This window comes from Gordionus sp. m RMFG-2023, chromosome 4 (assembly GCF_954871325.1).
Source record: "Gordionus sp. m RMFG-2023 chromosome 4, tfGorSpeb1-WG-v2, whole genome shotgun sequence".
Classification (NCBI taxonomy): Eukaryota; Metazoa; Nematomorpha; class Gordioida; order Chordodea; family Parachordodidae; genus Gordionus; species Gordionus sp. m RMFG-2023.
This window is the reverse complement of record NC_088778.1, coordinates 1,741,124-1,753,531: the sequence shown is the minus strand read 5'-3', so window position 1 is coordinate 1,753,531 and position 12,408 is coordinate 1,741,124. Positions and strand designations below refer to the sequence as shown.

Below are 12,408 nucleotides of genomic sequence, written 5' to 3'. Positions count from 1 at the left end.
TATTTAATATAAACGAAATAAGATTTCGATTTGAAATTATTTTATTTTTTATTTGTGTCCTTTACCTGTCATAAAATTTTATTATTTATTTTAATTTTTTTATTTATTTTTATATCTATATTTGCTTTTTGATAATTTTATAAGTTCTTAACCATAACAAAATAGATATTTATATTTATATATATATAATAAGTAATAATATAATAAATTTTTCTTAAATCAATTAAAAGTTCTAATTAATTATATTATATACAAGAATAAAAATCATTAAATCCTAGCCATTAATGCCAATAATAGTCTTACATTTTTTTTTATTCCCTTAAGTACTGATATGTAGAGAACTGCACGGGCTGTCCGTAGCCCGACCCGACCCGACCCGAAAATAAATAATAATATTAATATCTTAAATAGTCAGTATAATTTATAATATATTATTTAATATTTATCACATTTAAGGATTAAAATGTCAATCATATTAACATGTCATGTCATTATTAATTATTATTTTATAAACCTAACAACCGGATACCAAACTATTTTATCACTAAATTGTGTGTTTCCCGTGAATTACAAGATAAGACATATTTTATGTACTAAAGATAAGTTTTATTCATTATTTATTATTTATCTAGCCTATACATTGTCTTTTATAACATTTGTTTTAAAAAATTTCCATATAAAATTTAAGATTGGGATTTGATTCAGGGGAACTTATTTCTATAATTAAAATTTCACTGCCATAAATGTTAATCATCCCATCCTAGAAATTAAAAAATATTATATAAAATTGGTAAGTTACATTTATATATAAAATATAATCTTTACTTATTTCGTTTTGGTATTATTATTTTTTTATCTATCTACCTTAATATTAGTTATAAATTTTCTCCAGATAATTTTGGTTGTCAATATTTTAAAATATGGCAGAAAAAATTAGGAAATTAATACAAGATTCTCAAAGAAAATAAGATGTATACTGTGATATGTAAAATTTAAAACATGAATATTAAAAAGAATCTGTATCTGTATCTTTTGTCAAGAAAATGAAAAAGATACAAGATTCTTTTCAGAATTAAGGATCTTAGATACAGATATTAGTATCTTATTAAAAATGTCAAAATATACTGAGTACAAGATATAAAGGGATCTTGTATCATGTATCTTAGATACAAGTATTAGCAGTACTGCCCAACTCTGTTTATTTCAATCTAATTGATTAAAGTCATTTTAAATATTTTTTTTAACACAGCCATATTAAAAAAATTATCTTAATGGATGCAAAATTAAAAAGAATTGGTGAAAATATTAAGACAAAGGAGTATGAAGTAAGGAAGAATCTTAATGGAAAATCCGATGTATGGAAGAAATTTTCATTTATATATGATGAAAATAAAGAAAAGCTTAATTATGTCATTTCTATTATATGCAAATTTATTTATGTATATAATTCAATAACAACAGGTATATGAACTTATTAAATTTATTTTAAGAACAAATCAACTTAAAAGACATAAATGTGTATATACAAATACAAGTACAACAGCAGAGAGTAAAAAGACACAATTAACAATTGATAGTCTTTTTGGTACTGATCCGAAAAAACTCAAAAGTTGTACAAAATTGAAAAAAGAGTGCACAAAGGTGCTTACTATGTTTTGTGGACGTGATTTGAGATCATTTGATACAATTCATGGGGAAGGCTTTGTTGATTGTTGCCAATATTTTGCCAAAATTGGTTCAATATATGGAAATATTGATGTTAAAAGCATCATTCCAAATCCTACGACAATTTCTAGAAATTCAGTAGATACTGCTGATGGTATCCGCAATAAATTATTTTCTATATTAAACTCATATATGAAAAAGGGTCGATGTGCTGGTAACAAATTTATGAAAATATGGTTAAATTATTAATAAAATTATTTATTAAAAAATAATAAAATTATTTATTAAAAAATAATAAAATAAATATATATCTGAACATTATTAATGAATATTTTTTTCTTAAGAAACTACAGAGGTGGTAGATACGTTTTTGGACTTCTCTCTATGGGAGGCTGACAATGCGTATTCTGATCTGATGCTAGCGCCGAAGTTGACGAGCTAAAAATACCTAGATCCGAATTTATGTATTGATGACGATAATATTTTAAAATGGTGGAAAACAAACCATTATGAGTTTCCAAATTTAAGTATTTTAGCTCTTAAATTCCTGGCTATCCCTGCTTCGTCGGCTAGCAGTGAAAGGGCGTTTTCCAGGTAGGGCCTTTGAGGATAGAAGGATTCGTTTAAAGCCAGATTAACTGGACGCCTCTTTATTTATATATCATAATTATTCACTTTGTGATAATTTTGATAATGATATTGATGAGGTCAATATAATATAATATAATATGTTCATTATATTTTTTATATATTTATTAACTTTTATATCATATCTATATTCGCATAAATGATGCTTATTGTATTATATAATCGTTATAATTTTTAAATTCGCTTGTATATTAATCATTTTATAATATTTTTTACAAATTTAATAAAATGCAACTTAATATATATCTTGAATAGATTATGGCCGTCAAATAAACTTTTATTTAAGGTGGCTAAACTGAATAAATACACATAAATTTTTTTTTGGTTATTATAATATTAAAACTTAAATTGCAAAATTTTATTTATTCGGGTCGGGCTCGGGTCGGGTCGGGTTGGACTAAAAAATGTGTGCTCGGGCTCGGGTCGGGCTCGGACAAAAAATTTTTTTTAATTCGGGCTCGGGTTGCGAAAAAATTACTTTGCAGTTCTCTACTGATATGCCTCCTTGATATGGGTGGTAGAATTCTATTTAAATATTTTCGTCTCTAACCCCGGACATGAGTTGATTATAGTAAATATATTCACTGATTATTTTGTCCTTATCACGGTTAAAAATCTGAAATATATCATTTTGATGATAGATGGTAAAATATAAAAAAATTCTCTTAATTTTTTAATCTCCTAGTTTTGGCTTGGACATTTTTACAATTTTTGATCCAAGCTAAATCCAACCCAATCAGTTTTAACATTCTAGTCTAGGTCCGAGACCTGGGGCAACATGAATGGCTGGGGAGGGATGGATATCCATTTGATAATATCACTTTTATAACATATATTCCAAAAAAAAAATTTTAACCAGCAAATAATTGTCATTCTTACGAAATTCGGGCACCAACAAAATTTGCTCCGAGAAATTTGGACTCCAAAAATGGATCCTTCTAAAATTGCCCACCAGCATAAATGCCAACACCGGAAGGATGTGTTAACAAATTTTTTTGCTTAATATCCTAAAATTAACATATGGAAAAAGGGTATGAACACTACATGGTAATGTTCGAAAATATTGTTTGCCACAACATTAGAAATAAATCTATTCTGAATTCCAATTGGTAACAAAATAAAACGGAAAAGCAATTAAAATATTTGGCAGACAGGGAAAAAACATATTGTCTAAGAAATTTCTAAATTGGGCAAAAATGTTATGCACTAAGCAATCAGAGGAATAGGCCAAAAATTACTTTGAGAGAACATCCAAATTTTAAAGTACCATTCAATCAATTTTTGAGGATTTTAAAATTTTTTTATTGATAATTAATATTTTAAATATTATTTTACATAAGGTGAATGGAAAAATTTAAAAATCCAACAATTGTGTTCATTTTCTCATCTAGATAATGAATGGTCTTCTTGCTGAAGACATAATTATTTGTTTGAGGAAGTCTAATCCTTAAAATTTATATCTTTAGTTATATCATGATCGAGAATTTATTGTTCATTGGAAGAAAAAAATATAAATACCAAGATTCTTATTTAGAAAAAGTAAAAATTATTTTATCTAAGGATGTAAACGAAATATTTTGTCAGATCTTTCAAATTTTGATTTTGAAAAGCCCTATATGGCTTCTGCATCAAAAACAAATTGGTTTATTAAAAGGAGAATGGAAGATCTCAACCAATTGTATATCGCGTTCAGTCATATCTGTATTAACCATGGATCGTATATAAAAATAGGTTGTCAGACAAAGTAAGATAAATAACCAGTGGGTAGGTTGTAACGATAGTTTTCTAATTCTGTGGGGTTCAAACATTCCTTTATCTGGAGATTAATTTAATAAGACCTAAATCATAAGGGAGAAAAACAATTGCAAAAATGGAGTATGAGTATATTAATGAATTACCTTAAAAGGACGAAGTATGATATAATAAAACGCAAAAATATTTCGAAAAAAAAATTTAGAAATGAAATTCCCAAATTTACCAAATTTTTATTTGAAATTTCGATCTCGAGAGGTTTCAATCATTTAAAATATAATAATAATTATTATTATATATTAATAACGACATATATTCGTTATATTTTTTGTTATGCGACGCCTGTAAATCAACCACGAATTTATACCACACAATAATCCATCATATGAAAATAAAAACACACGCATATAATAACACTTCTTACATTTTATATAGGTTGGATAAAGTTCCGCGAATATACCTATATACCATCAGCCTCTTGTATTATATTCTGAATATCCATATCGATAAATTACTTTTCCACTAGTAGCATAGATTTTGAATATAAATATGAGAGATCTGTAGAGGAGGGGAGGGTAGCATTTGCACTGCTCGGCCCTGATCTTTTGTCATTGACTGTATTATTGTAATATTTAAATATTAAATAACTTTGCTTACGTGTAGTGCCTTGTGGCCTAGTCGATTGAGTGTATGTGTATCACAATCCGATATTTCTGGATTCGAATCTAGCAAACATTATGTGTTTTCTAAAGCCAACTAGATGGTTCCATCCTTGGAGAATGTTATATAGTGATCGAATTATACCATGTGATTCCGTTTATAAATATTGAATAATAAATGGGTTATTATTGTTTTTTTAATAAATTTTGGCCCTTGTTAGAGCAAGTGGAATAACATCATAAATCATCAGCCGAATTATTTCAGGAATTCACTGATTTTATACATATACTAGAAAGTAAAAATTATTAATAACACGAAAATCTTTCTAATATGGATTGCAATAAAAATAAATAATGATTTTTACAATATGTCACATTGTGTTCGCACGAATTACACCTAAAACAAATTATTCATTATTCTATATTCAATTCGACGAGTATTTTACTAAATCGAATAGCACATTCGAATCGAATTAGATTAAGAATAAGAAAAATATCTATTATTCGAAATTATTCGTCTAAAATAATTTATAGTATTAATTTATATTGGAAAATAATCATATAATTATTTGCAAAAAATTCCCTATTGGAATAATGAGGAGAAGCATTTAATATTTCTAAAATTGTTAAGTTATAACTTTAGAAAATTGTACTATGTATGAAAAAAGTATATATTTATATATGCAATTTATAACATGTGTACAATTAGAATAAGTATTTTTAAGTTGATTAATATATCAGGTTTAGTTCAATGAAAAATAGGAAATCTACATAAATTTCAATGGAATTCTCATAATTATAATTATAAAAATTTTAGATCACTATGTAATTAATAATTATCTTCAGCGAAATATCAAGCTTTAATTTATTGTACATAAAGCTCCGATATGATGATTATAGGATCTGCTGATTTTGACATAGATTTAAGTCACTAGTTATGCTTTCCCCATTCCTGAAAATCTGTTTAGGCGTTTTATATTGCTCTTTTGGCCATGCCACATATTTTATAATAATCAATATTTGGTTTATTAAATAAATAGTACCCATTGTATAATAAACGTTTCGGAATCAGAAAAGCATTGGAGAACAAGGTAAAAGTTGACCCCATTTAATTCTACACAGTCTGGAGAGGACGGGAAAAAATATGCAGATATATTGGGAACAACTTGCCAAACATCAACTGATTCTGCTAGATGTAAGATTTGTTGGGTTTAATTTGTTAAAAAAATGACAAACTAAATCTTAATTCCATTAAAAAAAACTTAGAATAATAATTTTATTGAATCATTAATGATGTAAGTAACAGAGTTGTACAAAGGATCTAATAAGTAATAACTAATAAATCTTGTAAATCAATAATAATAATCATACATCATTTATTGAAATATTTGATAAAATTTGGCGTTAAAAATTATTTTAACAAATGAATTTAAATAATTTGTTAAGGCTTTAAACCCTAACATTAGTTGATATAGGTATTCTTATCATTTTTTAACTTATAGAAATAAATTTGCCTCACATTTATAGTCATTCATTTGTATTTATATCTCTCAAAATAATGTTATACAGTTTATATATATTTTAAAAGGCGTTATTAGAATTAGATACATTTCTAAATTACTAGTAAAAATGCTTTAAACATTTATTTTTTAAACATTTTGCAATTCTGTTCTAAAATCAACACTACATATTATTTAACGCCATCTATATAAAAATTATTATAAATATTACAAAACTTTAATAACAGATCTTTCTAAATTAGCATTTTATCAATTACGCCCCTTGTTTTTATCCGACCCGCGGAAAATCTTTATCAGGAATTTAGCACAGCCCGTAAAAAAATTTTGAACTATTAGTCAAGATCCAATCAAAGGCGGAGCTGATTGTTGAGTATTATATTGTTCTATATTATAATAGTTTAAAAATAGAGGGGAAATTAAACAAGTTAATTAATATCTTTATTTATTTTATATATTTTTTTCTTTACAATTTCTATCATACCTCAATTATAAAAATAATTAATAATATATTAAAAATTATAAGCTTAGAACCATGGATTATTGAACGCCTTTACTTATCACTTACTACTACTCTTTATAAACAAATATTTTTTATGGTATGGCAAAGTTGATCTAATAGAAGTTAATTTTATATATTTCTTTAAACAAATCGAATAAAAAGAATTAACAAAGTTCTATTTGTGATGTGAATTCTCCAGATATAATTATGAAAAATTTTACTTAAATTTTTCTTTCTAGAAATGGGTCTCGTTTTTAAAACAAGTACGATTCTTGATTTTAAAAAGACTTGGTGAAATATTGTCTACAAGCATTTTTTCTAAGAGAGATCACTAGGCGTTTAAGAAGGGTAGGACGGGTAGATGATAGGAATCTAAAGGAATTAGGCAAAATTTATTAGGAAATCACCAATTAAATTTTTTAAGTGTGTAGGGCATTATATTGTGCTGTAGAATTTTATGAATACTTTTATTATGCCCCTATTAATATACATATATGCATTCCTAATCATCGCCAAAATCTAATCATCCTCTACATGAGCCTGAGGGGGGATGGGGGTAGGAGAATTTCAAGTTTTCTGAAGGGGTTGGAGCAAGCATTTAAGATGGTAGGATAAACCTATTGAGGGGTCATAACGGTAGAATTATTTTTTAGAGAGATAAATATAGATTTCTGAGGGGATGGGGGCATTACCTCCAGATAAATCTCTGTCATATAGAAGCTGAGTTCATCTGTATATGCATGCAAATGTTTTCAGAAATTCAATTTCGAAATAATTTAAAAAAATTTTTCTATTCACGTAAATCTGATAAATTTATATCATTGTCACAAAGTGGGGTTAATCTGTGAGATATTATAATGACAACATATGTAATAACATTATAAAAACTATATAAAATAAAATAATATTTCAAAAAAATATTAAAATCTTATTATTATATACTGTTAAAATATCATGGCTAACTATTTTTTTTAATTGCAATTACCTAAAAGCCTAAAAAGGACTCATACTTATATTTAAACATAATTTAAATTTATTTTCCGTAGAAAGAGAAATCATTCATTATTAAATGTCTAAATCTTTTAGCAAAAAAGTAGTAAAAATTGATATGCTAAGAGATTTAGAAATAATAAATATATATAATATAAATAACTAATTAATTAATTAACACATTAAAACGTATTTTGTTATTATAGAAATATGTTTCATTAAGATTAGGCTAAAAAAAAATTAATCTCCATTTGATATTTCATTTTACGACATGACTCTACGTGACACATTTTTACTTAATAATAATCGTTTTCTCTTATTTATTATAAAGTTCTATCTGCTTTGGATGATCATTTCTCTCAAGGAACTAAAATTGATTGAATTGCTTATATTTAATTTGATAATTTTTTAAGTATTCGATATTGAAATATAATAAATTTTTAGCGATTACGAGTAAGCTCTGAACTGAAGACTCATTGCTAAAAAACATTCTACTAAACCGCTTACTACCATGGTTTTGTTTAAACTAAAACTGGTCCGTTCTCATCAGTAACTCTTTTTTACAGGGGCTGCTAGAAATACTATTATTCTAATATATGCACTATCAAATCAACAACAATAAATGCAACAAACTAGGACACATTTGCGGTAGTTATCAAGCAGAACATGATTCATGAAGAACCGGCACATGGACATGATGCAGTGGATAGTAACATTACATAAATAAAATATTTTATCATTTAAGCATCTTTAGTATCGAGTTAAATTTTCCAACTTATCGGCCACCTATTAAATGAAAGAAGAATGCCTTTAAATCCTGATAAATTTTATTCTCTAATTCATATTTTTTTTACACTATAATTGAAAAGTGATTTAAATCATTTTCAAAAATAATTTGAAAATATAAATCAATATAAACATAAATATATCAGAGTTTATTGAAGATTAATTAAATTAAACCAAAACGATTCATCATAGGCAAGAGATTAGAGAATAAAATAATATATTTCGAGTTTGAAAATATATTTACTAATTACATTAAGGTAATATATGCATAATATTATTGATGACAATTATATAAAATTAAATTATGCAAAATGTATTTTTAATATCGAAGAAATATAAGGTCAAGGACATGGCTAAATATTTTTATTTGTAGAGGGCATACTATTATTATAAGTAAGAAAGAGTTTATTGGCTTATAAAAGCTAGACAATTTAAGTAAAAAATTATTTTGATTATAATTTATAATCCTATTTTGGCTAAAAATTTATATAATTTATCAATTTTTATAAAAATATTTTCCCTGCGCGATACAAATATGTTTGTCTAAAAATGTAGACACAACATATTATTGGAAAAAATATTGACTTAATACTATTATTCAAAACAAAATATGATAAAAATTAATATAATTTGAAAATCAAGGACATTGGAAACAACTTAAAAGCAAAATATTTTGAGAGTTTTAGTTAGAAAAATATTTGGTTACATTCGATATAGTGTTATATAAAAGATTACTGGTTTAATTTATTAATAAACTTATAATGTTACAAATTAATTCTCTATTCCTATGAATAGGTATTATTTTATTTTTAAAAAATTAATTTAAGTTACATATATTTATCATGGCAATTTAGATATTAATTGCTTTTGCATTCATTTCCGCTCGATAACACAATCCAGTATGCCTGAAAGTATGTCTGATATAAATTAATGTAAAGGAATCATTTATTGAATTTTAATCCACTTTTCAAATTTATATATATTATATCTTTTGACCCTCAAAACAGATTCTTGATAATAATTTTCAAAGTTCTAGATCGTTCTACTGCCTTCTAACAAATATTCATCAATTCAAAATTTTTTTTCTTCGCTATTCAATATTCACGATAATTATTTCGAATAGTTAAATAAAAGATTAATATTCGAATCAGAATATTTTCTGTTCATGATAATATAATATATTAGATTCGTGAAATCGGAGTAGTAATGAAGAGACCAGGGATGAATGGCCCACTTTTCATTCAATCCTAAATTAATTTACTAATATTGAATTAATTTTTGGTTACTTGAAATAATTAATAAATATTTGTAATGACGATACTTTTATTTTAGAAAATTGTAAAAATTTTTTTAAGCATGCCATACTCTGGGTAGGGGAGACTGGGGTTAGTCGAACCAATTTTTACGAGCTCTTGTTGTTTTATAGATAATATAAAAATAACATTGGATACCTAAAACTATACTCTATAAAGGTGCCTTATAAAAAATCTTAAGAATATAATCATTTTTTTTTAATTTTATTTTTTGTAAAAGTGAAAATTTTGCTCAACAAGCCCCAATGGCGGGGTGAGGCAAACGACTTCAAAGGGCTTCCTAAACGATTGGTTTTTTTAGGCTAAATTGAAATGCATTTTTTATTAATATGTATAGAATAATTTTATTATTTTATTGTTCAAAATATCATAATATTTATAAATAGAAGCTAATTATATATAAAAATTGATCTTAAAAGAAGAGATTAAGATTTCTTAGCATAAATCCTAAATACCAATCATAAACAGTCATGAAATTGCCTTTTCATTTTGAAATGTTTTTCATTACTAACTGCCATAATTGACGTGTATGGTTTAGCAAACCCTCTAGCTCTAAATTGACAAATCATGATTGAAATAATATCTAGATTCGATAAATACTCATAAAACTTACCCAAATTATAGAAGAATGTTTAAAACTTTCAATAAAATTTAATTTACATATAATTGATTAAATATTTAATAGAAATTAAAATTCTGTAATGTAATTATCTTTTGAAAATTTTATCAAAATTTTATTTATTAAATAAAATTTTTATTAATTATTTATTTCAAAATATATTTTGTCCATAGATGTGTACTAATGAAAACTATATTAGGATAAATTTTAACCTTCTGGTGTATTTAATTTTAAAATGAGATTAAACGGTTTGCCAAGCCCCGGGGTTTACCTAACCCCAGTCTCCCCTACATTAGGGACATGTAATAGTTGTTCCACAATAAAATAGAGATCTAAATATATAATTATTTTTAAAAAAAATGTTTTTATAATAATATAGGATTTAAAATATCATATTATTCAATAATCAAGTAAATTAAATGGAATTTGGAGATAATTTTCAGAATTTTTTATAAAAAAATTAAAATAAAATATTATTTAAAAAAATATCCATTAAAAATTACTTCGCATTTGTTTTAGTCAAATTAAAAAATAAATTTACAATAATTAATAGGACCAACTATCTCATGATAAACCATCATATAGTCCACAAGCTTCTTAAATATCATTCAGAGTAATATTAATACATGTTTTATTATCCTAAAAATTTCCAAATTAAAATATAAGGTTTTTAAGATTTTTAAAAGCTTCATATATATATTCTAAACGATAAGGTTTAAAATTATTTTCTGTTACTTTTTCGTATGTTAAAAACATTTTCCTCTGTTAATATTAAAATTCTAAATATTTATCATATCTTTTTTAGATAACAATGTTTGACGTAATTATCTACATTACGCTCAAATTTCCCTTCTTATTAATGAACTAATGTTCCCCTGTACTAAACGTGCCCCGTCCCCTATTATTATTTTGGTAATATATATATATATACCTAGAAATTTGTGTTAAAGATATTCATTATAAACTATAGTTAAATAAAAATATATTATTAACCCTACCTCATGTTTTCTAATAAAAATAAATATATAGAGACCAGAAAAACTAAACGTCGATCGAAGGCTAAATTTTTGATAATTTATACTGCTCGTTTTTTTTTTGATTATATGAATTTCCATTATTTTGTATAACACAATGTAGCCAAGATTTCATGCTTTCATTTTATTATTTTGTTATGAGATTTTAACTGACAAGACTTTATATCTCATGCAATCTATTCATGACACGCGACAATTGTCACTTTATAACAAAAACATATTATAGGGCAATGAAATAACCTCTGTTACCCAATTAATCCCGTAAAAAAACGAGGAAATTTTGTTAAAAATTAGCAAAAAAATTAAAGAAAATTCTAGTTATAATTAACTAATTTTTCGAAAATTGACCACCACCCCGCTCTTAGATGTTATGAGTGTTGATATTTATAAACTTATCAAATCATGTATCATGACTAAGAAAATTTATAATTTTTATAAAAATAAACGAAGATTCAGACAATGTGAGACAAGCTGGATACACGGCTTGGGGTACAGTTATCGCACAAAGTTTGAAATTGTTTTAATTTAAATTCAATGCTAATATTTATTTTATAATTAAAAATTAAATATTCAGATATTACCCACGTTTTTCAGACCGAAGCTACACCCGATGGGGTTTGGGGCGCATTTCATAAATTATAACTACCATTTCAAGAAATTTAAAGATAATATCTTGAGAAATTATGGGGGAAATGATATAAAAAATTATATTAACGCCTAAATTTTTATTTATTATAATTATAGCTTATTTAAAATAAAAAAGAGTCTTAATTTTAATTATTTCAATAAGTAAGATGACAAGCATTTTTAAATTTAAATATATTATTATTAGCTAGGTGGTTGTTTAAAAATATTGAGGAATAAAATTGGTATACTTCACATTCTGTATATAAAGTTTTGTATTTACGTGACATAGCTGCTTA

At 25.2% G+C, this 12,408-nt stretch overlaps 1 long non-coding RNA gene across 1 annotated transcript; it reads left to right on the top strand.

The window, feature by feature from the left end:
• Positions 1-9,286: 9,286 nt before the first annotated feature.
• LOC135928930 (uncharacterized) lies at positions 9,287-12,241 on the top strand. The gene is made up of 4 exons (XR_010572415.1): positions 9,287-9,314; positions 9,374-9,430; positions 11,936-11,992; positions 12,060-12,241. It is a non-coding gene; the product is annotated as an uncharacterized LOC135928930 (long non-coding RNA).
• The last annotated feature ends 167 nt before the right edge of the window (positions 12,242-12,408 follow it).